The 24852-nt window shown below is 36.8% G+C and overlaps 1 pseudogene; it reads right to left on the bottom strand.

Moving 5' to 3' along the window:
- Positions 1-3735: 3735 nt before the first annotated feature.
- On the bottom strand, positions 3736-3887 carry LOC122690915 (annotated as a pseudogene).
- Between the last annotated feature and the right edge of the window lie 20965 nt (positions 3888-24852).

Below are 24852 nucleotides of genomic sequence, written 5' to 3'. Positions count from 1 at the left end.
ACCTCCATTCCAAGAGCCTCCTCCTGAGTATGTATCTATGTCAGATTCAGACATTTGACCCTAACACTTTCAGTAATGGTGATTTCATAACTTTAAACAGTTGTCACACAGTTCTAAGTACATTGATCCAAGAGACAACAGGATATAATAGGAGGAAAATTTACCCTTGAATGTGACAAATTTAGACCCATCTCTGCTACCTCTTAGGTGTATGCTTTTGGACAGGTTACTTAACTTTTCTGATTCTTGGTTTACTTATGTTGAAAATGGGGATAATCTTAGTACTAACTCATAGGTTTGCTATGAGTATTAAATGAGATGATTTGTGTGAAGCACCTGGCATATGATAGGCACTCAAAAAAGTTTTTGTGATTTGAGTCATTGTTTCTCTTTGTTCTTTGAATATCAATAGAATAACATGAAATATTTCTTTCACTTGGTTGCCTACAAGGTTATATTGCTGAACAGGTAACACAAACTCCAGTTCTTCTCCCTGTCTTTTCCTGTCAGATTTTTTCTCAAATGTTCTCCATTTGATATTTTTTCCCCCAGACCTCTCACCATCCTGGAGGCCCTCCTTTGATTATTCTTTTGTTTGTCAATGATCTTCCTCTAAAACTGTGTCAGTCCAGCCTGATTACCAGTTACATGTGGGAATTAGACCTTCCTTAGGTAGCATGCTTTAAGTTTATTGAAGCAACTTAATTTTCTGAAGCTCCGTTAAGTTCCTGGCTCATATTCAGCCTACATTTAACTAAAAACCCAGATTGGGTGTAGAGATGAGAGATTTTACCTAAATTCTGGTGGAACCATTTCTTTGTTCCTGCCTTCTTGAAGGGAATGCATAACTCAAAGTTTCAGTCTCATTTTCATAAGATTAGTCTAGGAAGTATCTGTGCATATGCCACTAGCAGTCTCCTAATACTAGGATATTGGATAGAAAAAACCATTGATATAAGAAAACCTGGACAAATGTTTTCCACACAACCTTACAGCTTCTCCTGAAATGTCTTCTTCTTATTCTGTTATTGGAGAAGGGAATGGCAGCTCATTCCAGTACTCTTGCCTGGAAACTCCCATGGACGGAGGAGCCTGGTAGGCTGCAGTTCATGGAGTCATGAAGAGTCAGACACGACTGAGCTACTTCACTTTCATTTTCACTTTCATGCATTGGAGAAGGAGATGGCAACCCAATCCAGTGTTCTTGCCTGGAGAATCCCAAGGACAGAGGAGCCTGGTGGGCTGCCATCTATGGGGTCACACAGAGTCAGACATGACTGAAGCAACTTAGCAGCAGCAGCAGTCCCCAAACTTGAAGATGATAGGTTCATAAAGATGTGTCACAAGAGTCATGACAAAGACTAAGAAAGCACTCAAATCTATTTTTCATCCTTTCCCTCAAAAATAGACATCCTATGTTGGATCAAGTAAGTTGGTTGGGATAACAGCTTTGATTTTACTCTTTTTGGACATCTAAGGTTACTGACTCCTTTCTGACTTTACCAATTTACACTTAAAATTTAAGCAACAAATGTGGTGGGTTTGTTTTTATTTGTACTAAAGATCTATTACATGTCAGTTACTATGCCAGAGCTAGAGATGGAATAGTCATGAAATGTACATGATATATTCTTTGCCTTTAAGGTGATTATAGTCAGCTGTGACTAAATAATTTCAATATAACATCATAAGTGCTATTTCATAGGTATTTATTAGTGCCAAGGGAACACAGAGGAGAGAACAACTACTGCTTGCATGAGAGATGAAAACAAAAGAGGTATTTTTTTTTTTCTGAGACCCAAAGAATAAACAGGAATTTTAAAATGCAACCAGGTTTAAAGGCTAAAAGGTCTTGTGTGTTTATATGTATATCTATATTTCAAATATATGTGTATTGAGTATTATATAAATGCATATTATATACTTTGGAGAGATAACATCTACCTTTTTTAATTAAGAAAATATAATTTTTAACACTTTTGAATTATTTCTGTTTAACATGAAAAGTGTTTATCATTCTTATCCTCATTTAAAACAGTTCAAAATAGCTTTTATTGGACAAATTATCTTTAGTATGCATCTTAAGAATTATTTTACAGTTATTTTCTCTTTAGCATAAGTTAAAGTGAAACCATTGTATTTAAGCTATTATTTTATCCAGACCTTACTAATGTAGACTTACCTCCATCCAAGTTATTTGAAGTTGAAAAGCCAGAATATATCTGGATATATGAGCAACAAATGTAGCCAAGCTAATGGATCTTAGTCAATTCTTGGCTGTGAATAAAACCAATTTTAACCTGGGAAATCGATTGGAAATGTGGGAAACTCAGTCGGCAGGAAACCAGTGACGAGGACCACTTAAATTGGGTTAGAAATGAAATTTCAAACTACAACATGCTTTAAGATTTAGAGGAGCTAAGCAATCTAGTGAATATGGTTTGCTAAGAAGAAGTGTTAAACTTCCTGAGTATGGAAGAATAGTATATCCTAAGGGAAAGTATAATTAAAGCACAACAGATTGTATTTTTCTTTTTTGGAGGAATCGTAAAGAGCAAGACAAATCCAATGCAGCCTCCCAGAGGACTGTTCAAAGATCTCCAGGTAAAGAAAAATCTGTTCTGGAAACTGGAGGAGAAAAGGAAAATGGAATAAAATAAAAGTCTGCTGCATCAGTTAAGAATTTTAGGAAAGAGATAAAGGCAGCTGGAAAGTGAAATGATTTCCTGCACACAAAAGCAGTCAGAGATTATAAAGGGGCACAGGTAATGGGAAACCTTTATGATTATAACACAGAAAGACCAGAAACAAAATGGATTGACTAATAATGGAAGAAACTGCAATTAAAATGACTATTAAATATGTGCTTTCTCAGATCTATCTATTAATAATAACAGTTCATTTCTTTTCTAAGAGCTATTTGGACAAGTCAGAGCTAATGGAAACTAGGTGAAAAAGTGAACAGCCAGGCGCTAGTAATTAAATTAGAAAGGAATGTACATTAGGGAATAGGAAACTTTGAGAAGGAATTCACTGTCTTTTATGTGAGATCTTTTTTTTTTTTTTTTAACTTCTCAGTGAAAACAAACTCAGTCTGCTACTAAACAGCTAAGCAAAGTAGAAGAGTATCAGTGGAAATCGGGTAAGTGTGTTTAGAATTACAGTTAATTGAATACAGTTATATCACAAGAAAGAGATGTTATCATTTTTGGAGAATTTAGTAGACATGTATAAGAGAGTGTAAGAAAATCATTGAAAGTTATATCTGAAGGCATAGCCAGTTGCAGGTCTCAAATAGGTCATTAAGAAATATTTCTAATGAAACAGATACCATTACCTCCCCAAATTATAGTACTCCATGGAGAGCCAGTTGTGTCAGATACACATGTCTCTCATATAATTTGGAATAGGTCAAGACATAATGATAAAAAAATAAAGTTGTGTATTTTACAACTTCCCAATCCCTGCTCTTAGACTTTTTATAGGCAAGCTTGCCATCCAAACTTTCCTAAGCTTCTTTCTTATCAAAATCTGATGTATTTGTGCCCTGCCCTATTAGAACCCTACTCTCTACTAGCAAACTAATCAGTGAAACCATGCTACCGTGATCATGATGCCATGTACTTCTCAGTTATCTTTCCAAAGTGTTAATCATATGAAAATGAGTCTTATGGAGACCTACAACCTAAATTCAATAACAAAAATTATTTTTTATAGTAATATTTGTAGGGAAATATGGTTCAGGACAGATTACTTAAATAGGCGAAGTTTTCAAGCATCCTTCTAATCATATACACAGACTTGTTTGTAAACTAAAAAAAAAAAGAAAAAGAAAAATTTAGTCTTTGAAACTACACTTGATCTTAGCCAAAAGGCTGAGAAGCGATTAGTCTTTGAAACTAAAATCAGTGAGTATTTCATCATATATTTGTCTTGTAGTTGCTTTACATTGATTAACTAATATGATCCTCACAAAATAACTCTATAAATTAGGTATTATGATTATACTCTTATTTACAGATGGGGAAATGGAAACTCTAAGATTAACTTGTCTCATGTCATACAGCTAGTAAGTTGTAGAGCTGGAACTCATACTTTCTTGTGTCTCAGAGCCTGAATTCTTTACTGCTACTCATACTGCCTATATATTGCATCACCTTTTCATAGAATAAGGTTTGCTTGAAAGTATGTGTTATGAAGGGTGGAGGAGAGCAGGAAACATCTGAAACATCTCTTTAATCATGAATGTCTCTGTATAGGAACTTCAATTAGGAAACTCCTGGCTTCTCTGTACTTTCCCTTATTGAATCCCTCTCTCAAAGGAAGATCAGTTAAGTAGCCAACTGGTGAACTCAAGAGAAAGAACTGGGCATGCAGAACTCAGTACTATCTCTCTTTCTCTTTAAGCTCAGTCTCTCTAGAGAGAACATTCATTCATTTTACTCAGCTACTTTGTGCCATAAGTCTTTCAAGGCCTGGCTATTTCCCTGCAGGAAGATGCCAGTGTTTTACCACACACTGTCTATTACTGGAGCTCAGCATTAAGAATTCTACCTTTGACACACACCTGATGCAAGTTCTTCAATAGCTCCATCAATAATAATGCTGACATTTAGTTCTACAGCTGCAGTACTGCTTCTTTACCCCTCGATTGGTTTACAACTCAGTACTGAGGGAAAAAATGTCAATTATTGATCACATCAAACTACAAGAGTTATTTATGGTTAAGATTTAGGAATGTTTTCTGAGTGGCAAAGAAAATAGGAATCAGGCTTTGTTGACATGGTGATAGACATGTGGAGAGTTAGATATAACTAGATTATATCACTGAATACTCTCCACTGATGTATCTAACACTGTTTTATATGTAATACAAATTCTTTCCTTGGTATAATTTTTGTTTAATTATTTTAAAGTGTTTGTTAATGAGTTATTCTAAGCATGATTTGGGGGACAGTGGCATTTAGCATCTTTATTTGATATTAGGTACCAATAAAGATATAAATAGATTATTTAAGGAGAACTCTTTGACTTGAACAACTTAAAGATCATCTATAGATAAGTTGTTTTGTGGGACCTGGTAGTATCAAATAGTTAATTACTTGTACACTCAGTCTGGCACTTGCATCTATACTATCTTCTTTTGTTTCCTATTTTTTTCATATGTTTCTATGTTATCTCTGAAATGGGGTTAGAAACTCTTCTAGATGAATGGTGATATACTATGCTTTCTTTTTATCTTTCACGTCAATTCTTGCCAATAGCATGGCCACAGATTATGGGGTAAATACATTTTTTTTTTCTGATTTGGGAGTGTAAAAATAATTAGTGAAGTGAGTTATCTGTAAATCATCAAAATTTCTACCTGTGTTATTTAATTTTTAGCCATTTGTTGGAGAGGTATAGTGTCTATCCCTTTTCATGTTCCCTTTGGGAATAGCCTGGTAGTTGTACTGGTAAGTACTGGTAGCATCTTTTGTCAGTATTTATTCACAAAAACTTCTAATAAGACTCATAATAACAGATTTAAATTTCTATATTTCTGAAATTTTAGTAGTATGGGGTTACGTGGTAAAGATGTCATGGAAGGAGTTTGCCTTGATTTGGCACGCACTTAGTCTCTGTCACTGTCAGTACAATCATTTCTCTGTTTCCACAGTTTCAGCATCTGCAGATTCAACCAACTGCAGTTTGAAAATATTAAAAAATTAATTCAAGAAGTTACCAAAAGCAAAACTCAAATTTGCCACATGCTGGTAAATATTTACATAGCATTTATTTTGTACTAAGTATTATAAGTATTCTAGAGATAAATTACAAGTATTATAAGTATTTCAGAGGGTGTGCATAGGTTATATGCAAACACTACATCATTTTATTTAAAAGACTTGACGCTTCACAGGTTTTGCTACCCATGGGGCATCCTGCAACTAATCTCCTGTGGACACTGTGAGACATCTGTACATAAATCATCTCCCAGTATCCATGGGAAAGTCATGACATGTATGTTGTTGACTGGAAAAATTAGACTGCCAGATATTTCTCCAGCAAAAGTGGGTTTGTTTGGGATCAGTAGAAAATTGCAATTCAAGGTCTGCAATCATGGAAAGCCTCATGCAAGTCCCTGCAAGTCAAGTGAAGAACACTTTTAAAGAGGTGAAAAGGAAATTGGGAGGGCTAGAGTAAACATAGTCCATGGCTTTTCATTGGTGAGTCCTTGCCACTAAACAAGAGGAATCTTTCTTCTTCTTGGGCACTGCTATTGCTGTAGAATATGAGAGTTCTCCCTTATGGTCTCCCCATTCTATTTAATTGGGGTTTCTATTTATTTTTTTCCCCACATTTCCACCTTTTGATCAAGACCTTTCTCTGAAAGCATTGCTGATCAAGAGTTAGGTTTTCTAGTTTCAGAAGCTTTTTGTTCTTCAGTGTCTGGAAGGAACTTTCATGAATGTAGTGTCTCATGTAAAAGGGAAAGTGCACAGCTTAGAAAACAATGTGATATATCACATTAACAAATTGAAGGATAAAAAACATATGATCATCTCAATAGATGCAGAGAAAGCCTTTGACAAAATTCAACTCCCATTTATGATAAAAAAAAAACACACTCTCCAGAAAGCAGGTATAGAAGAAACATACCTCAACATAATAAAAGCCATATATGATAAACCCACAACAAACATTATCCTCAATGGTGAAAAATTGAAAACATTTCCCCTGAAGTCAGGAACAAGACAAGGGTGTCCACTCTCACCACTACTATTCAACATAGTTTTGGAAGTTTTAGCCACAGCAATCAGAGAAGAAAAAGAAATAAAAAGTCTAGGTTTGAAAAGAAGGAGTAAAACTCTCACTGTTTGCAGATGACATGATCCTCTACATGGAAAACCCTAAAGACACCACCAGAAAATTACTAGAGCTAATCAATGAATTTGGTAAAGTTGCAGGATAGAAAATTAACACACAGAAATCCCTTGTATTCCTATACACTAACAATGAGAATACAGAAAGAGAAATTAAGGAAACATTCCATTCACCCTTGCAATGAAAAGAATAAAATACTTAGGAATAAATCTACCTAAAGAAACAAAAGACTTATAGATAGAAAACTATAAAACACTGATGAAAGAAATCAAAGATGACACAAATAGATGGAGAAATATACCATGTTTATGGATCAGAAGAATCAATATAGTGAAAATGAGTAAACTACCACGGGCAATCTATAGATTCATGCAGTCCCTATCAAGCTACCAGTGGTATTTTTCACAGAACTAGAACAAATGTTTTCACAATGTGCATGGAAATATAAAAGACCTTGAATAGCCAAAGCAATCTTGAGAAAGAAGAATGGAACTGAATGAATCAACCTGCCTGACTTCAGACTATACTACAAAGCTACAGTCATCAATACAGTATGGCACTGGCACAAAGACAGAAATATAGATCAATGGAACAAAATAGAAAGCCCAGAGATAAAGTCACGCTCCTATGGACACGTTATCTTTGACAAAGGAGGCAAGAATATACAATGGAGAATAGACAATCTCTTTAACAACTGGTACTGGGAAAACTGGTCAACCACTGGTAAAAGAATGAAATTAGAACACTTTCAAACACCATCCACAAACATAAACTCAAAATGGATTAAAGATCTAAATGTAAGACCAGTAACTATAGAACTCCTAGAAGAAAGCATAGGCAAAGCACTTTCTGACATAAATCACACCAAGATCCTCTATGACCCACCTCCCAGAGTAATGGAAATAAAAACAAAAATAAACACATGGGGCCTAATTAAACTGAAAAGCTTTTGCACAACAAAGAAAACTATAAGAAAGGTGAAAAGACAGCCTTCAGAGTGGGAGAAAATAATAGCAAATGAAGCATCTGACAAAGAATTAATCTCAGAAATATACAAACAGCTCATGCAGCTCAATTACAGAAAAATACATGACCCAATCAAAAAATGGGCCAAAGAACTAAACAGACCTTTCTCCAAAGAAGACATACAGATAGCTAACAAACACATGAAAAGATGTTCAACATCACTCATTATCAGAGAAATGCAAATTAAAACCACAATGAGGTACCATCTCACGCTGGTCAGAATGGCTGTTATCCAAAAGTCTACAAACAATAAATGCTGGAGAGGATGTGGAGAAAAGGGAACACTCTTACACTGTTGGTGGGAATGCAAGGTAGTACAGTCACTATAGATAACAGTGTGGAGATTCCTTAAAAACTGGAAATAGAACTGCCATATGACCCAGCAATCCCACTGCTGGGCATACTCACTGAGGAAACCAGAAATGAAAGAGACACATGTACCCCAATGTTCATCTCAACACTGTTTACAATAGCTAGGACATGGAAGGAACCTAGATGTCCATCAGCAGATGAATGCATAAGAGAGCTCTGGCACATATACACAATGGAATATTACTCAGCTATTAAAAAGAATGCATTTGAATCAGTTCTAATGAGATGGATGAAACTGGAGTCTATTATACAAAGTGAAGTAAGTCAGAAAGAAAAACACCAATACAGTATATTAATGTATGTATATGGCATTTAGAAAGATGTTAATGATGATCCTATATGTGAGAAAGCAGAAGAGACACAGTTATAAAGAACAGGATTTTGGACTCTGTAGGAGAATTTGAGGGTGGGATGATTTGACAGAATAGCATTGAAATGTGTGTATTACCATATGTGAAATAGATGACCAGTCCAAGTTTGATGCATGAAACAGTGCACTCAAAGCTGGTGCACTGGGACAATCCAGAGGGATGGGATGGGGAGGAAGGTGGGAGGGGGTTTGGGATGGGAGACACATGTACATCACCTGTGGCTGATTCACATCAATGTATGGCAAAAACCACCACAATATTGTAAAGTAATTACCTTCCAATTAAAATAAATAAGTTAATTTAAAAAAAACCTATTAAGGTCACATTCTTAGGAGAATGTGAGGGGGAGTAGGAAAAAGAACCCTCTGGTACTTTTTATTAACATCCATATGTTAGTAAGATCATAGACACTGAAGATCATCTGAAGTATTAATGTCTTCATCAAAGTTTTGCAGCAGACTTCCAACAGGCCTGGTCCAGATATCTTAGGAAAGCTGTCTCATCATATGTAATCTGCTTCAGTACTGGGAAATCTTTACTTTCATGTTGCCAGATTATACGCAGGTCCATCAAGGTTTACTCATGTTTCAGCACTTTCTTTAGGTGTATTATGTGTATCTATGAGTCTATTCCTTGGTGGCACAAGGTTTGTTAGCAGTATTTGGTAGTGGCCTTTCCAATGAATCTGAGTAGAGTCCTTCTGGAGCATTTTTTCTAGGTTGCAAGGTATGATGTTTAAGGTGTTTATCTCCCAAGGGCACACTTTGAAAAGATTGCTCTCCCAAAGCAGTGTTATTTTTAATAAAAGGAATTAGGCCTTTTAAAAATTGGAATATCTCTCCTTTTATCAGTTGTGGGTCAAAAGAAGCAGTAGCCATGTGCATTGGGCATCCTGTGACTGTCTCAAAGGGTGAGAGTTTATGAGTTCCAAGAGGGGCAGATATGAGATCCAGAAGGATCACGACAATACCTGTGGCCAAAGTATTTGGCGAGCCTTTATGAATTTTGCCATTTGAGTATTAATAATGGTGTTAATGTGTTTGACTAAACCAGAGGATTGAGGGTTGTAAGCACAGTGAAAATGACGTAATCCTGGCCAAATAGTACAGACTTGTTGAAACGCCTGGCCAGGTAAATGGCTTCCTTGGTCACTATGAAGTTTGATTAGAGTTCCCCAGGTAGGGAAATCTTTTCCAAGAGGACTTTAGCTACAGAAGAGGCAATCACCTGTCTGTTAAGGAAGTTTCCAGTCCAGTATAAAAACATATAGACCATGACTAAAACATATTTATATCCAAGAAATAGAGAAAGTTATACAAAATCCATTTGTCAGACTTTGAATGGCTCATTAGATAATTTAAAATGTCTAGGAAGAGTACAAACAGGTTTCCCTGGATTGTACTGCTGATAAATAGGACAAGTGAGGTAGACATTTTTTGTGGCCTTATTAATGTTTCCCCACCAATAGTGATTCATGAAAACTATCATTTTGTCAGTAGTTCAATGGCTTAATATATGCACAGTTGCACAGTGGTGAAGAGTGGGACTTTTAGAGTCTACAGGAGGACTGGGTTGTTATTTGGTACAAACTAGAGCTTCATTTTTAAAAATCAAACCAACTATTGAATTTCTGACCTGTTTTTCCTTTTCTGAGGCCAATTGTTGGGCCTCTGTAGCCAGTTCTTCTAAATTATCATTTGGGAAAATATCTCTTTGGACCATGACAGAGATTTGGCTGTTATTAGTCACTTTAAGAGCAGCATTCCTTGCAGAAAAATCAGCAAGGTGATTTCCTTTAGTTTCCAGAGAGTCAAGTTTAGAATGCACCAGAATCTTAATAATAACTAAAGTGGAAGGTAAATATATTACACTCAATAATTCCTGAACTTGGGACCATTTTAAACTTTATTTCCATTGGAAGCAAGGAGGCTACTTTGCTTCCACAAATATTCCAAAATCATGAGCTGCTCCAAAAGCATATCGACTGTCAGTGTAAATATTGATCATTTTGTCCTTGGCTAAAATATATGCCTATGTAAGAGTGTATAATTCAACAAGTTGGGCTGAAGTAGCCATAGTTAAGTAAAGATGCTGCCTTAGTAGTACCAAAGGGATTTGTAATAGCATATTCAGCACAATATTTGCCATTGTGACCTTTTAAATAAGAATCATTGTGAACCATAAGAAATCAACATTACTCAATGAAATTTCCTGTAGGTCATTATGAGTGATTCATCAGTGCTAAGCCATTGTGAGGGACTTCACTGCTGATGGACACCAGAAGATTAGCCAGGTTAAGATTATTACAATGTAAAGGAGTTATGTGAGGAGTAGGTAGCAAAAGGATTTCATGGGAGGTGAGGCAGCTGGCTGAGAAAAGTCCAGTGTGATGAGAATTCAGGAGAACTTCTAGTGCATAAGGTACAAAAATGGTTAAAGGGAATCCTACAATGATACGTTAGTGGCCTTCCACCAAAAAGCAGTGGCCATAGTGCCTGTAAGACATGTCCAGTTACTAGCTATAACACTCTATGGATAGTTGGTGGTGCCTGTTGATTTTGCTTGAGTAGCCCAATGGCATTCCCTTGCTTTTCATATGCATAAAGGAAAGCAGAGATCTGACAAATGGGGTGTCCAAGGGTAGGTGGCATCATCAAACTCTCCTTTAAAGCCTTGGAGGCTTTGTTTTCTGATTCCTCTTCAAAGATTGAGTTGGGGTTGTTATTGTTGAGTAGAACATATACTGGTTTGGCTATAAGAGAGCAACTTGGATTCCAATTTCACAATAACCAACTGGCCTGAGAAAACCTCACAGTTGGTGCTTAGTTTTAGATTTTGGGAAGTTTAGGACACAATGAAGGCTGCCTGGACTTAGGTGTATCCCTTGCTCTGATATCACAAGCCCTAAATATCAAGCCAGGGCTTGGGCAAACTGCAATTTTTCTTTGGTGACCTTGTGTCCCTTTAAGGCTAAAAGCTTTAACAAATGGATCCTGTTTTCTTGTGAGGAGGCTTGAGAAGGAGAGCAAAGAAGCAAATCATCCTCATATTGCAACAACGTAGAGCCTGTAGGAAACTGTTATCCAGATCAGCCTTCAGGATAAGAAATAAGAATTCTCAGTATAACACTGTGGCATTAATGTCCAGACGAATTGCTTTTCTTCTCAGTTCAGTTCAGTTCAGTTGCTCCATCGTGTCTGACTCTTTGCAGCCCCATGAACTGCAGCACACCAGGCCTCTCTATCCATCACCAACTGCTGGAGTCTACCCAAACCCATATCCATTGAGTCGGTGATGCCATCCAACCATCTCATCCTCTGTCATCCCCTTCTCCTCCTGCCCTCAAGTGAAGGCAAAAAGATATTGGCTAGCTTCATCAACTGGAATATTAAAGAATGTACTGTATAAAAAATTACTTCTGGTGGGAATGGATGTTCTTAGCTCATGAGGGTTAAAAACAACAGATTGTTGAGGGATAGCAGTATTGTTTATTTGCTTGGAGATCCTAGACAAACCTCCACCCTTGGCTTCTAGGTTTTTTCACCAGTAAAATGGGAGTTACAGGGGCTGGTACAAGGAATAATGAGACCTTGAGCCTGTAATCTTCTACTGTGGGTTTTATGCCTTGAAGGGCTTTTTTCCTTATAGAGGATTGATTAATTCTGGGAAGAGATTTTTTATGGAGTCTATTTGAATCCTGATGGGAAGTGTGCTGTGAATTTTGCCAACACCTGTTGAAGATTTTGCCCATAAGGAGGTAATTCAATTATGACAAGTGATCAGTGTTTCCAGAATCTACTCTAATACCATCAGAGATGGGGCAAATCAAGTTGGCAAAGCATCATTTAATTCAGCTGGTTGGTTACATTGATGACTACTGTCATACTTTGAAATAATTTCCCTGTTTTAGAAGAAATTCTGGCATGATACTTTTCTAACAAGTCTCAGCCTACCCAATGTCAATTAAGACAGGAAAAGATTCATCTCCAACCTGGAGAAATGATTCTCCAAGCTGATTAAGAGGAAGGATTAGGCAGAGCCCATGTAGTTCCTTAGAGCCCTGCCATTGAGAATTGGGAGGACATTGTAAAGGCTGGGTAGATGGCTGAAAGCGCATAAAGGACTTAAATTTGTAACAATCTATTTTCCTGGCCATTTTCACTAGTAGCAAAAACTAGGAGGGCTTTGGTATTGCTTAGGAGCCTTCATTTCCTGGAGTTGAAGAATTTTGGAGATTCTCCTTGTATGTGACTCATATAGGGTATAAGAAGTTTGCAGGGTAAGTCTGGAGTGGACATAGTTTCCCATTACATTCTAGTCCTTTTTACTAGAAGGGAAACGTCCCAGTACAGTCCATTAATAAATGTAGAGTTAAAACCTACCCAGATAGAATCAATACCTGAAGGAAGACCAGAATTTTCTATAAAAACAGTCTGAAGCTTATGATAATATTCATAAAAAGTTCTTCAGATTTTAGTGTGCAACCCTTGAATTTTGTTCTAATTAAGAACCTTTGGAAAAGCTCTAGGAATTGCTTGATGAAGTCACCTAGTGATTGCCAGAACCTGATCATGTAAGAAGTTAGCCGGGTGATCTCCCAGTTGTAATCTTATAGACCTGTCAGGATTTTCCCAATTATGGTTTTCATCCAATGCTGGGTCTGGCCTTCACAGTTAAGCATATAAACTAAGCTAATGTAAGTCAGAGCAACAAGGTTGATAAGTTGGATAACTGTATAAAATTCTTTAACAAATCTGTGAGGATCTTTGATTAGTTTGGGAAAATCTTTGTGGCTCATAGTTCAGCTGTAGTCCAAGAAGTATGAGAAATTAAGGGTTTGGCTTTTGGATCCCCAGAAGTCTTCATTTTTGGAGTGATATGTGTTGACAACTTCAGAAGAAATGGCAGTGGGAAGAGTTTCAGAGAAAAGAAATTTGGCAACTGAGGGCATAGTGGAGGCATACACAGCATAGAAGGGAAGAAAGAAGATAGTGCAGGAAATGAAGTCTGACCATAAGAAACCCAAGGCAGAGAGACAAGATGGCGCCAGAGATGGCACCAGTGGCTTTGGGAGCTACTTCATCTCTCTTTACTTGTTTGTTTGCCTCAGTTAATCTTAAAATATTATTTTGCAGAGAAGCACATTTTAAACTCCTGACTACATTAGGAACCCTCAAAATGCCCATTAAAATACAGCATACCACTCCGTTCTGGAAGTTTTTTGAGTTGTTGTAGTTCAATTTGGTCTTAAGGAAATTAGATATGCTGATTTCAAAAGTTACCCCTAATGGCCATTGATGTTCTAAATTGCCTTTGATCGGGTCTTCCTTTTAGTTAGAAATGCATATGGGAAAGACCACAGTTTTTCATAACATAAAATTGGCTGTAGTCCCTGTAAGGGGAGGGGGTGCACCCTTAAAACACTTAGATAACTATGATTCCATATGCTAGAGGTTTTTCATCTAAAGAACAATTTTCAAATAGCTTACACTTACAACACAAACAGCTCAATTCAAACATTTTGCAAGCCAATCCCAGACACTCTTAAGGACACAACTCTGTCCTGGAGGAGCCAGGCTGAAGGCTTTTTTGAAAAGCCAATCTCCAGAAGACAGCCCTTCCAAAGGAATAGGCCAAAGGCTGAAAAACCTGGCACCATTTCAGAGAAACAACCACTGTTTCCACAGGAATAGGCCAAAGGCTAGTCAGCTTCAGTGAAATTGTCTGATCTCAAATTCAGACCAGAGCGCCAACTAGTACTCACCCACAGAATAATCCCTTAACCAGAAAGACAAAATCTTTACATAGATACTCAATAACCCTAGAGAACTTCAAACACAAAGAGTGTGTGAGCTTGAATCCAGGATAAAGATGTATATCAAACTCCAGGGTTTGCTCAACCCTGGAGGTGAGCAACAATGGGCTCAATTGTGGGTACTCCATCTTTTTGCTCATCAGCCCCTAAGCCATCAGAAATTTTCTCTGGTCCTCCCATAGGTCACCAAAATGTTGACCCAAAACAGAGTGCCAGCTATTTCTCCAGCAAGATGGGTTTATTTGGGAGCAGCACGGAATTGCAATTCAGGATCTGAAATCATGGCGGGCTACATGTAAGTTTCCCACTTGGAAGCACATAGACAACACTTTTTACAGAGCAGAAAAGGAAGTTGGAGAGCTAGAGTAAACGAAGAGTCCATTGCTTTTCATTGAGTTGTTTCCAAGCAAAAATAAGTCTTTCTTCTTTCTGTTGGGCTCTGTTGCCATCACAGGGCTTGTGAGCTCCCTCCTTCTGGTCTCCCAACTTTAAGTCTTCTGTTAATTTTTTTAGTGTTAAAATCTTAAGGTTTTCAGGGCTTTTCCAAGATGGGTGATGGGTATAGGTGGACCATATAACTGATTTGTCTAGTAGGTTTTGGCTGATATCAGACATGCTACTTGTACAAGGAAGAGCATGCCATGTTCTTTTGCAGAATTTCAATGCTACCTTAACTGTGATGCCCTATATGAATATTTACTCTGTAATATTGTCTGCTGAATAACAAGTGTGCAAATATCTCACATTTTAGTGTATTTTTAATGCCAATTTTTGCATAGTATGGATATAAGTGCCAGGTGCCGCCTTGCACCCTAAACCCTTATTATTAATTTTAAGGGATAGTGATTTAAAGATTCCAACAGAAGCTGCTAATTCACTCTTGGAAAAGTAGAAACAATACATTATCAAGCTTAGATAACTTTGCTTCTTGGAGAGTTCTGGTACTATTTTCCAACTGATATAAGGCCTTCTTCAGGGGTTGAAATTCCAGTTAGATTTGTTCTTTCCTCCAAGATTTTTAGACATTCTGTGTTTCACTTGCCTCATTTGAATCTAATAATGATATCCAAAATTTACCGCCTTGCACAAAGCCAAGGCTACCAGTCAGTGAATTTTCAATAAATATATTTTCTATGGTGCTAATAAGGAGAGAAGGAATATGCTGGGAATTTAAGGAGATTGTCATTTAGTATTGACAATTAACAACTAACATCAAGTATCTAATTTGATTTGTATGTATCAATTAGATTGAGTCAAAAAATTGTCACAGGTAGCACTATTGTTGCCCACTAGTTAATGAAGAAGTCTCAAACCAACATTATTTACTAAAGAAAATGGGCCTTTATTTTGTATTTTTTCACTGAAACTTACAAAACAAAAATTGAATGACAACTATGTACAATATACTGAGATACATTTTAAAAATTCCATCTTGTTGTGGATCTTGTAATATACCGTTTACATTTAAAGTCTATTTTAAAGTAAAAATGATTAAATGGGGTTGCATACTAATGTCTTTACTGTCTTAAAGCTATATGGAATAAAGTGAGAGGCTTTAGCTTTGGAGCATCCATGAACTACTTTGTTTTTCTATAAACTCAATGCAATAGAAAACTTCAGGTTTCCAAAAGACCACAGGAGGAAAAGGGAGGTGAGAGGAAGAGAGGGAAACATTCTTCAAAAATCTGTGACTTCACTCTGTTGTGAATTATTATGCTCTACTACATGGGGCAAGCCACACCAAAATGTGATTTTTCCTCAAAGATACAGTATATCCTACAATACATGGAGACAGAGGAGAAGACAGAAGGGAATGAAAAAGCAAATATTTCTTTACTATCCTCTCTGTCCTATTTGCTTCAAAAATGTCATCACTAGTAGCAAAGGCAGAAGACTGAGATCATGAAGACTTCAGGATCTCCAGAGGCCTGGAGACACATGAATTTATGTACAAATACCACCTGACCTCTAGATACCTAGAGAAAAGGACACTAGCTTGGCTATATGAGGGAGGCTTTGGGTTGGAAGGTCAGTGGGAACTGTCACTTTTCCAGAGATTTCTATGCCATTCACTGTTACTAGCCCTCTTCTCCCAACTACCAATGTGGTTTGCTAGACTCCCCCAAAGGGAACAACACAGTTGTTTTCCTGATTTGACTCATCCCTCCTTTTCCCCAAAACCTGCTTATGGAAGCCACTGTAAGTATCAACTCTTCCTTCTCTTCACTCAACCTCAGCCTGAGTAATCTCAGAAAGTATACTTTGATGTCTAAATTCCTGTCTCTACTACTAAACAATAGAATGCAAATTTCAGTTCAAGCAAATCATACATTTGTCAAGTTGTATAGTTGAAAGAGACCTTGAGAAATATTTTAGTCACATTGATGAACAAAGAAAAATCAGACAGTTTGTGGGTTGTCTCTGGAATGTCCTATGTCTCTTTTCAGTGGAACATCCTCCTAAGAAAGACGTTTCTCAAAGGTTCTTTTTGACTCTCCATTATTTTAACTTTATGCACTTAAGATGAAACACTATAAAAATGACCTATACACTCCTAGAGCTAAGAAAACCAGAGGGATGGGAATTAAACCAGCCTGGGTGGAGGTTAGGAAATGATTAAAGGCAGGAAAAAGGCCTTTCTGAAAGAGCTAAGGTTAGAGCTGTGTGTCAATAGCTGAGTGGTGAAGAGGCTGAAGAATCAATTTTCAAAGAGGACAGTGCTAAGCAGAGTTGAAACTAAGCATCGGTGTGGTGTGTACAGGGAGACATAGGGAAATAGTTGATTCACTTCGTTATACACCAGAAACCAACACAACATAGAAAATCAACTATACTTCCATAAAATTTAAAAAAGGGATAACTACCAAAAAAAAAGGAGACAAGGGGAAATTGGTAGTATTGTCACATAAAGTAAAAAAATAAAAATGAGATTGAAAAAGTAGACTGATTTTGTCTCGTTTGGGCCCAGGATTTTGTCCCTGACATATCATCAGAAAGAAACTCTTTGTATTGGTCTTCCTGTAATGAGGATGGGTTTGCATTGAACTCCCCATAATTTATTACCAACATGTTTTGTGACAAGAGTTTCTCTGAGGTGAGCACATTGTGCAAAATCTAGAGCCTCAGATTCAGATTGCTCTGCTTAGAGTTCAGAGTATAACAGCTCAAATCAACTGAGGAAAATAAAATTAAGCCTAAAGCAGTGCAAATATTGTTTATGTGCTATTGAAATTGATGTCTTCTACATCTCCAGCTGAATTAAAGTTGCAAAAGAAAGAATAAATATCGATGAGTTCACAAGACTCATGAGTTCACAAGACTTTGTTAAATTTAGTGTTTTCCCCAGGAGGAAAAAAAGTTGAACTTTGATTGGAGAGTAAGTTGTAAGTCTGATGTTAATAAGTATCTGTCAAGGGAATCTCTTGAGTGCTGAGATTTGCCATCATGAAATAGGGAGAAGTGATTTTTTAATAGCAAGGCATCCGGTGAACATCAACAGGATATCTTTTCAACACAGAAGTATCAGTTGTGTTGCCTACATTAAAAGGAAATGCACAGTAAAAGTAAACTTTCTTGGTTGTCTGGTACTTTTTGACAGCTGTTTGTTGATGATAGTAAATAATCATACATACAGAAACTTCTCTGGCATTTATATTTTATTTTCAAATTCTAGTATGTATCCTAAAAGTCAACAGACTGTTAAATGAGTTGATTCTCTCTTCATGTCTGCAGTATGCTTAAATATCTAGGACATTTGATTCATTCCTTCTTACAGATGCCTATCTATAATGCCTAAACAATAGAGTAAAATTTTAAATTCAAGCAAACCATATATTTGACCAATTGTTTAATTGAAACTCCCTTGGAAATGTTTTAGTTATGCCTAATGAACACAGGAAAGACTTGTGGTTTTTTGCTAGCCCCTTGAATTTGGACCTCTTTTCTTAGGTTTAATAAGTCTAAAGGAGCCCCAAATCATTTACGATGGAAATCCTCACCATTGGTGGGTCATTGGTGAAATCTCTAGGTTCTTAGGGTTGGCTTCATTTGCACATAAAAATGTATTTAAATTTCTCCATTCTCTTTCCTCTTGGATTTCAGTTTTAAGCTTTATTCCTTCCTTTGTAGTAAAAGGCTTTTTTACTCTTGTAATATCATTTAGCAAAAAAAACAATTGGAGAAGTATTTATTCTGGACAGCAGATCTTTGTAGAGCTCTTGAGGGTATATTTTGCCTACATACAAATATTCCCTATATAATGAATAATTTATGGATGAAAATATATATTAGCAAACTATTGCATGAGGTAAAAAAAATGTGAGGTGATCTGTACACTCGGATAACCAATCAAATTCAATGAAAATATCAAGTTATACAATTGACATTGTATAGACAAAAAGATATAACTAGTAATTGGATTTTTGGCTTTTAAACAGTTCTTTTGTTATCTTCTAAAAGCAACCAAATTCAAAGTCTGTACTCTTTTCAAGACCTAAGATATGATTCATCTCCAACATGTTACTAAGTATTCTACAGGACTTCTTCCTGACTCACACATGCATGAATACACAGATACACAGATACACACATACTACCCAACTGCCTATTACACATTTTCTAACACATGGACTTAATTTTTTCTCTACTTATCTGATGGGATGTCCTGCCACATGTCTTGCTAATGAATACCTGGAAGACAGTGAATTATTATTTTTTCACACATTTGAATGTGATTATGTAGTTAGTATAGTGTTGCTGATGCTGACACTCTAATAATTTGACCACCTGATGTGAAAAACTGACTCATTGGGAAAGACCCTGATTCTGGGAAAGATTGACAGCAGGAGGAGAAGGGGGCAGAGGATGAGATGGTTGGATGGCATCACCAACCCAATGGGCATGAATTTGAGCAAACTCTGGGAGACAGTGAAGGCCAGGGAAACATGGCAAGCTGCAGTCCATAGGGTCACAAAGAGTTGGACACAACTTAGCTACTCAATACAATGCATAGAGTTGGGTACAATATAGGTACAAAACACAGCTGGCTACCTGAGTAAAACAGTAGATATTTTTAGATGTAGCAAATTCAAAGGTAGAAAAGTGCTTGTTTCTGCTTGCATTCTAAGCATGATCATCATGTTCTTTTCCAAAAATTCAGTGGGGTTTCAGGGAAAGTATACTAAAGTAGTGTCACTCAGGGTGATTATCTTTTTTTTTTGTCTGAAATAATCTCAGAGGACATTTGTAAAATACTCATCAGCACTGATTCTTCACTTTCTCTCTCTGAGCCTTGGTGAAGTACCTCTTGAATGGAGTAATTCTTTTGTTTGTGCATTCACTCTTGCAAATACAAGGAGGCTGCAGGTGATATGCCTAATTGCCTTTTTCACTACCAAACTGCTTCACACAGTTTTCAATAGTTTTATCTTTAAAGGAAACACCTCAATCTGTTTCTCTAATTGAGAGTGAATCCCATTGTCTAATTAAGAGATTTATCAATACAAGCAATGGGTTCCTGGTGTGTACTCTGGGGCAGGCAGAAATTCAATCTAAGAATGCTTTCCTTTTCAGTCTTGAAGCATTAGGTCAAGTGTGTGTGTGTGTGTGTGTGTGTGATTCATACATTTATGTGAAAGAGACTTAAGTCCTGAGAAGTGATGGGCAATTCATGTGGAATCAGTCTTCTTAGAATCACAGCAGGATAGAACTCATTTCTAAACCTTTAGAAGTGGTGAAGAAGCCCTGGGCTCACAACCCCAGGGAGGCTAGAACTACAAAAATGTTGAGGCAGAAACCAGAGAATCCACATGTGTTATTTTCTCTAGTGTCTGCTATAGCTAACACAAAATATTTTACCTATCAAAATGAACTCACTAGGACTTTGTGAAAATGCCTTATGCACCTCGGGACATGTACTGTTCTTGTCTTTATTTATCCCTTCTGTACTTTTCTCCAGCCATAGGTACCTTTTGCAATGACCCATCTCTCTGTGAAGCCGAACTAATATGCTAACTTTGCCTTGCCTTTGCTTGTACTACACTGCTAATTAAAAGCATTTTATCCTTCTCTTCTCAGTCTACTTCTATTACCCTTTTAATATCTGCCTTTAGTAATAATAACAAATATTATTATTATTATAAGTACTACTAACAATAACAATGACGATGACCATGGTGATAATGATGATGACTATTGGGCTTCCCTGGTGGCTCAGATGATAAAGAATCCACCTGCAATGTGGGAGATCTAGGTTTGATCCCTGGGTGGGAAGATCCCCTGGAGGAGGACATGGCAACCCATTCAAGTATTCTTGCCTAGAGGATCACATGGACAGAGGAGCCTAGTGGGCTACGGTGGATGGGGTCACAAAGAGTCAGACACGACTGAGTGATTAAGCACATGCACATATTCCTTTAGAATTAACCTGCAGATGAGTAAATAAGATTTAACTCCACCAAGATCTTCCAAATCATAGTTCTGGAAGTGAAAAACCACTGACCTACACTATAAGCAATCTAGTGACTATTCAGTTCAGTCAGTTCAGTCACTCAGTTGGGTCCGACTCCTTGTGACTCCATGGACTGCAGCAGGCCAGGCCTCCTTGTCCATCACCAGCTCCCAGAGTTTACTCAAACTCATGTCCATTGAGTCAGTGATGCCATCCAACCATCTCATCATCTGTTGTCCTCTTCTCCTCCTGCCTTCAATCTTTCCCAGCGTCAGGGTCTTTTCCAATGAGTCAGCTCTTCACATCAGGTTGCCAAAGTATTGGCTTCAACATCAGTCTTTCCAATGAACACCCAGGACTGATCTCCTCTAGGATGGACTGGTTGGATCTCCTTGCAGTCCAAGGGACTCTCAAAAGTCTTCTCCAACACCACCGTTCAAAAGCATCAATTCTTCGGCGCTCAGCTTTCTTTGTAGTCCAACTCTCACAATCATACATGATTACTGGAAAAACCATAGCTTTGACAGACCTTTGTTGGCAAAGTAATGTTTCTGCTTTTTATTATTATGAAGATTAAATGAGCAAAGTGTGTGCAGAGTGCTTTATAAAACAAAGTAATATATAAATATTAGAATGTTGCTGTTAATTTTGTAATTATTACTATTGTTATTGCTTGTCAGTGATGTAAATTTCATTTCTTTTCACTCCAACATATATGTTGGTTGAGAAGGTTGTTTTTACTAATACACATCTGCAATAAAATATTCTCAATTAAATTACTGAAATATTCATCTGGCAGTTTTAGCAAGGATACAGTAAAGAAAAAAATGCATATGCTATCACCTTATTGCTACATTTTACAATAGATAAAATATACATGGATATTTTTCAGTATAATATATACTAATCTCCAATAAACTTAAATTGTTATACTCCCCACTGATTTGTTATAAAATAAAAGTTAAATAATAAAAATATAAGATAAATGAATAATAAAGAATAATTTTATATATATATGCCTATTTTATGAAATAAAGTCCTAGAAATTCATTTAATGTAAAAAAGCAGCAAACCCCCACCCACAGTGCATTAGAACTTTTGGGTTCATCTAAATGAATACATGAGTTTGACCAAAGGTCATGTTTGCTCTTTAACTTGAGGAAGAAATGAACAGGTGGTTCTCACAACTTCCATATATCCTTATATGTCTTAGCACTGAGATAATTATTCAAAAATATACATTTTATGGTTGAATTCAAGGTTATTTCTGAATTTGACATTTATGTGTTTAATTATGCATCATCACCGTAAGATTAAAAATGTCTTTCCACTTGGATCAAGCAAAGAATATTGCTGATTTAGATGTAGAAAGAAACACTTGTTTTAGCTTATTTTTAACCCTATAAATTTCCTCTTTTAGAAAATCTACCGCAGTGCTAAAACTGAACTTTGATCCCTTTTCTGTCTTCTTTTTGTCTTTCATCAGTCTCAGCTAAGTGTTCCGTTCAGTTCAGTTCAGTTGCTCAGTCATGTCCAACTCTGCCACCCCATGGACTGCAGCACGCTAGGCTTCCCTGTCCATCACCAACTCCTGGAGCTTGCTCAAACTCATGTCTCCATCGAGTCAGTGATGCCATCCAACTACCTCATCCTCTGTCATCCTCTTCTCCTCCTGCTTTCAATCATTCCCAGCATCAGGATCTTTTCTAATAAGTCGGCTCTTTGCATTAAGTGGCCAAAGTATTGGGGCTTCAGCTTCAGCATCAGTCCTTCCAGTGAATATTCAGGATTGATTTCCTTAAGGATTGACTGATGTGATCTCCTTGCTGTCCAAGGGACTCTCAAGAGTCTTCTGCAATACCACATTTCAAAAGCATCAATTCTTTGGCGCTCAGCTTGGTTTATGTTACCTGCAAACAACTGTGGATCAATTTTATATCATTTAAAATAAGTATTTAAAGGCATTTAGACATATACAATAAGAGAAAAAATCCACATTTGGATTGTGACCAGGGAGCTAAAACTATCTCATTTCTCAAGTCAATTTCAGCCAGCTTTGTAGTGGCAGCTACAGTATCAGGCTGAAAAGGATTGTGACTCTTCAGCAGTGACCACCAAGAACTTGGAAGAGAAGAGTAAAAGCATACATCCCAGATATTCTCCATCTCAGGATTAGGAAAAAATATCTTTAGGAGCAGGAAAAGCACAGGTTTTGGAGTCAGATACCTTGGTTCAATACTTAGTCAAATTATCTGAACCTTTATGTCTCAGTTTCCACTTATTTAAATGAGTATACAGTGTCTCTTTCTGAGTGTTTTATTGGGTATTAAATGAGAAAACAGAGAGAGAGAGTAACTAGCAAAGTACCTGAACTCTAACTCAGTGCCTCTAAGAAAGGCAGCTATTAGATAAGGGTTAATAAATACACCATTAAACACATTTACCCCCTCATCCTTAGGTGATCACACATTTGCAGACAATCACCTGGCAAATTCTTTAAATAGATGTATTTTATTGAGGGCAGCAGAGAATAGATCTAGTTCTTAGTGTGTTTGAAGAGGGAAGAGTAGGACAAAGTATTATACCAGTGAGCAGTTAAGTAACTTGAAAGCAGTTTGTTTGAAAGGCAAAGGAAGAGATAGTGCTTTAGCAGTAGGTCATAAAACAGTAAGAACTATGTAAGAATTAGTAACCAGATTCTAAAAAATAGGAGCCTCAGCCAATACACTATATAAGTGATAACTCTAACTACAGAAATGCTAGTTTGTGTGTGCATCTCTCCTTTTGATATCTTCTGTTTCACTTTTAGTACTAACACTCCCCACCACTTTGAAGCAAAAACATATAGCAACATTTTTCTGACTCTAAAAGATTTTTTTCTCATTGTTTGGAAAATCTAGTATGGGAAATGAACAAGAAAACCCTACAAGATCAGAAACCTCAAAACTTCCTTTAAGCAACAGTTTCTCTGTAATTAATCAACAAATTGGACACTAGTAGGCTATTTTATTATAGCATATATTTTGACTTAGCACTAACTCTTTTCTTCATTATTTAGTTGTGAACTGGTGGACATGCTTATCATGTGATAACTTTAAACTTCTTGAGGAAAGATATTATGCTTTATTTATTTTTTGTCTCCAAGCACCCTGTACATAGTAGGTACTCAATATATTGGTTTGCCACAAAAGTTTGTTTGTGTTTTTCTGTAGTGTCTTCTGGAATTTGGGGGCCAACCCAATATTTTAATTCTGTCATGCATGTTTCTTGCTTTTGAGAGAGATTAAATATTAAGTTAAAGAATTTTAAATTAGAAATTGACTAATTTAACTACAGATGTCATAATAACAAACTCAATATGATCTCACATCATTACCAAATCAGGACTGGTGATCTGATACATTTTGTAGGACATTTTCCAGACTAAAAATCCTCATTGGTGGTCAACATGCCAGTTCCTCTTTTCATTTATTTATTTATTTATTTTTATTAGTTGGAGGCTAATTACTTCACAACATTTCAGTGGGTTTTGTCATACATTGATATGAATCAGCCATAGATTTACACTTATTCCCCATCCCGATCCCCCCTCCCACCTCCCTCTCCACCCGATTCCTCTGGGTCTTCCCAGTGCACCAGGCCCGAGCTCTTGTCTCATGCATCCCACCTGGGCTGGTGATCTGTTTCACCATAGATAATATACATGCTGTCCTTTTGAAATATCCCACCCTCACATTCTCCCACAGAGTTCAAAAGTCTGTTCTGTACTTCTGTGTCTCTTTTTCTGTTTTGCATATAGGGTTATCGTTACCATCTTTCTAAATTCCATGTATATGTGTTAGTATGCTGTAATGTTCTTTATCTTTCTGGCTTACTTCACTCTGTATAAGGGGCTCCAGTTTCATCCATCTCATTAGGACTGATTCAAATGAATTCTTTTTAACGGCTGAGTA

This window comes from Cervus elaphus, chromosome X (genome assembly GCF_910594005.1).
Source record: "Cervus elaphus chromosome X, mCerEla1.1, whole genome shotgun sequence".
In the NCBI taxonomy this organism is placed as follows: domain Eukaryota; kingdom Metazoa; phylum Chordata; class Mammalia; order Artiodactyla; family Cervidae; genus Cervus; species Cervus elaphus.
The sequence above is the reverse complement of the archived record's forward strand: the minus strand, read 5'-3'. Positions and strand labels throughout refer to the sequence as shown.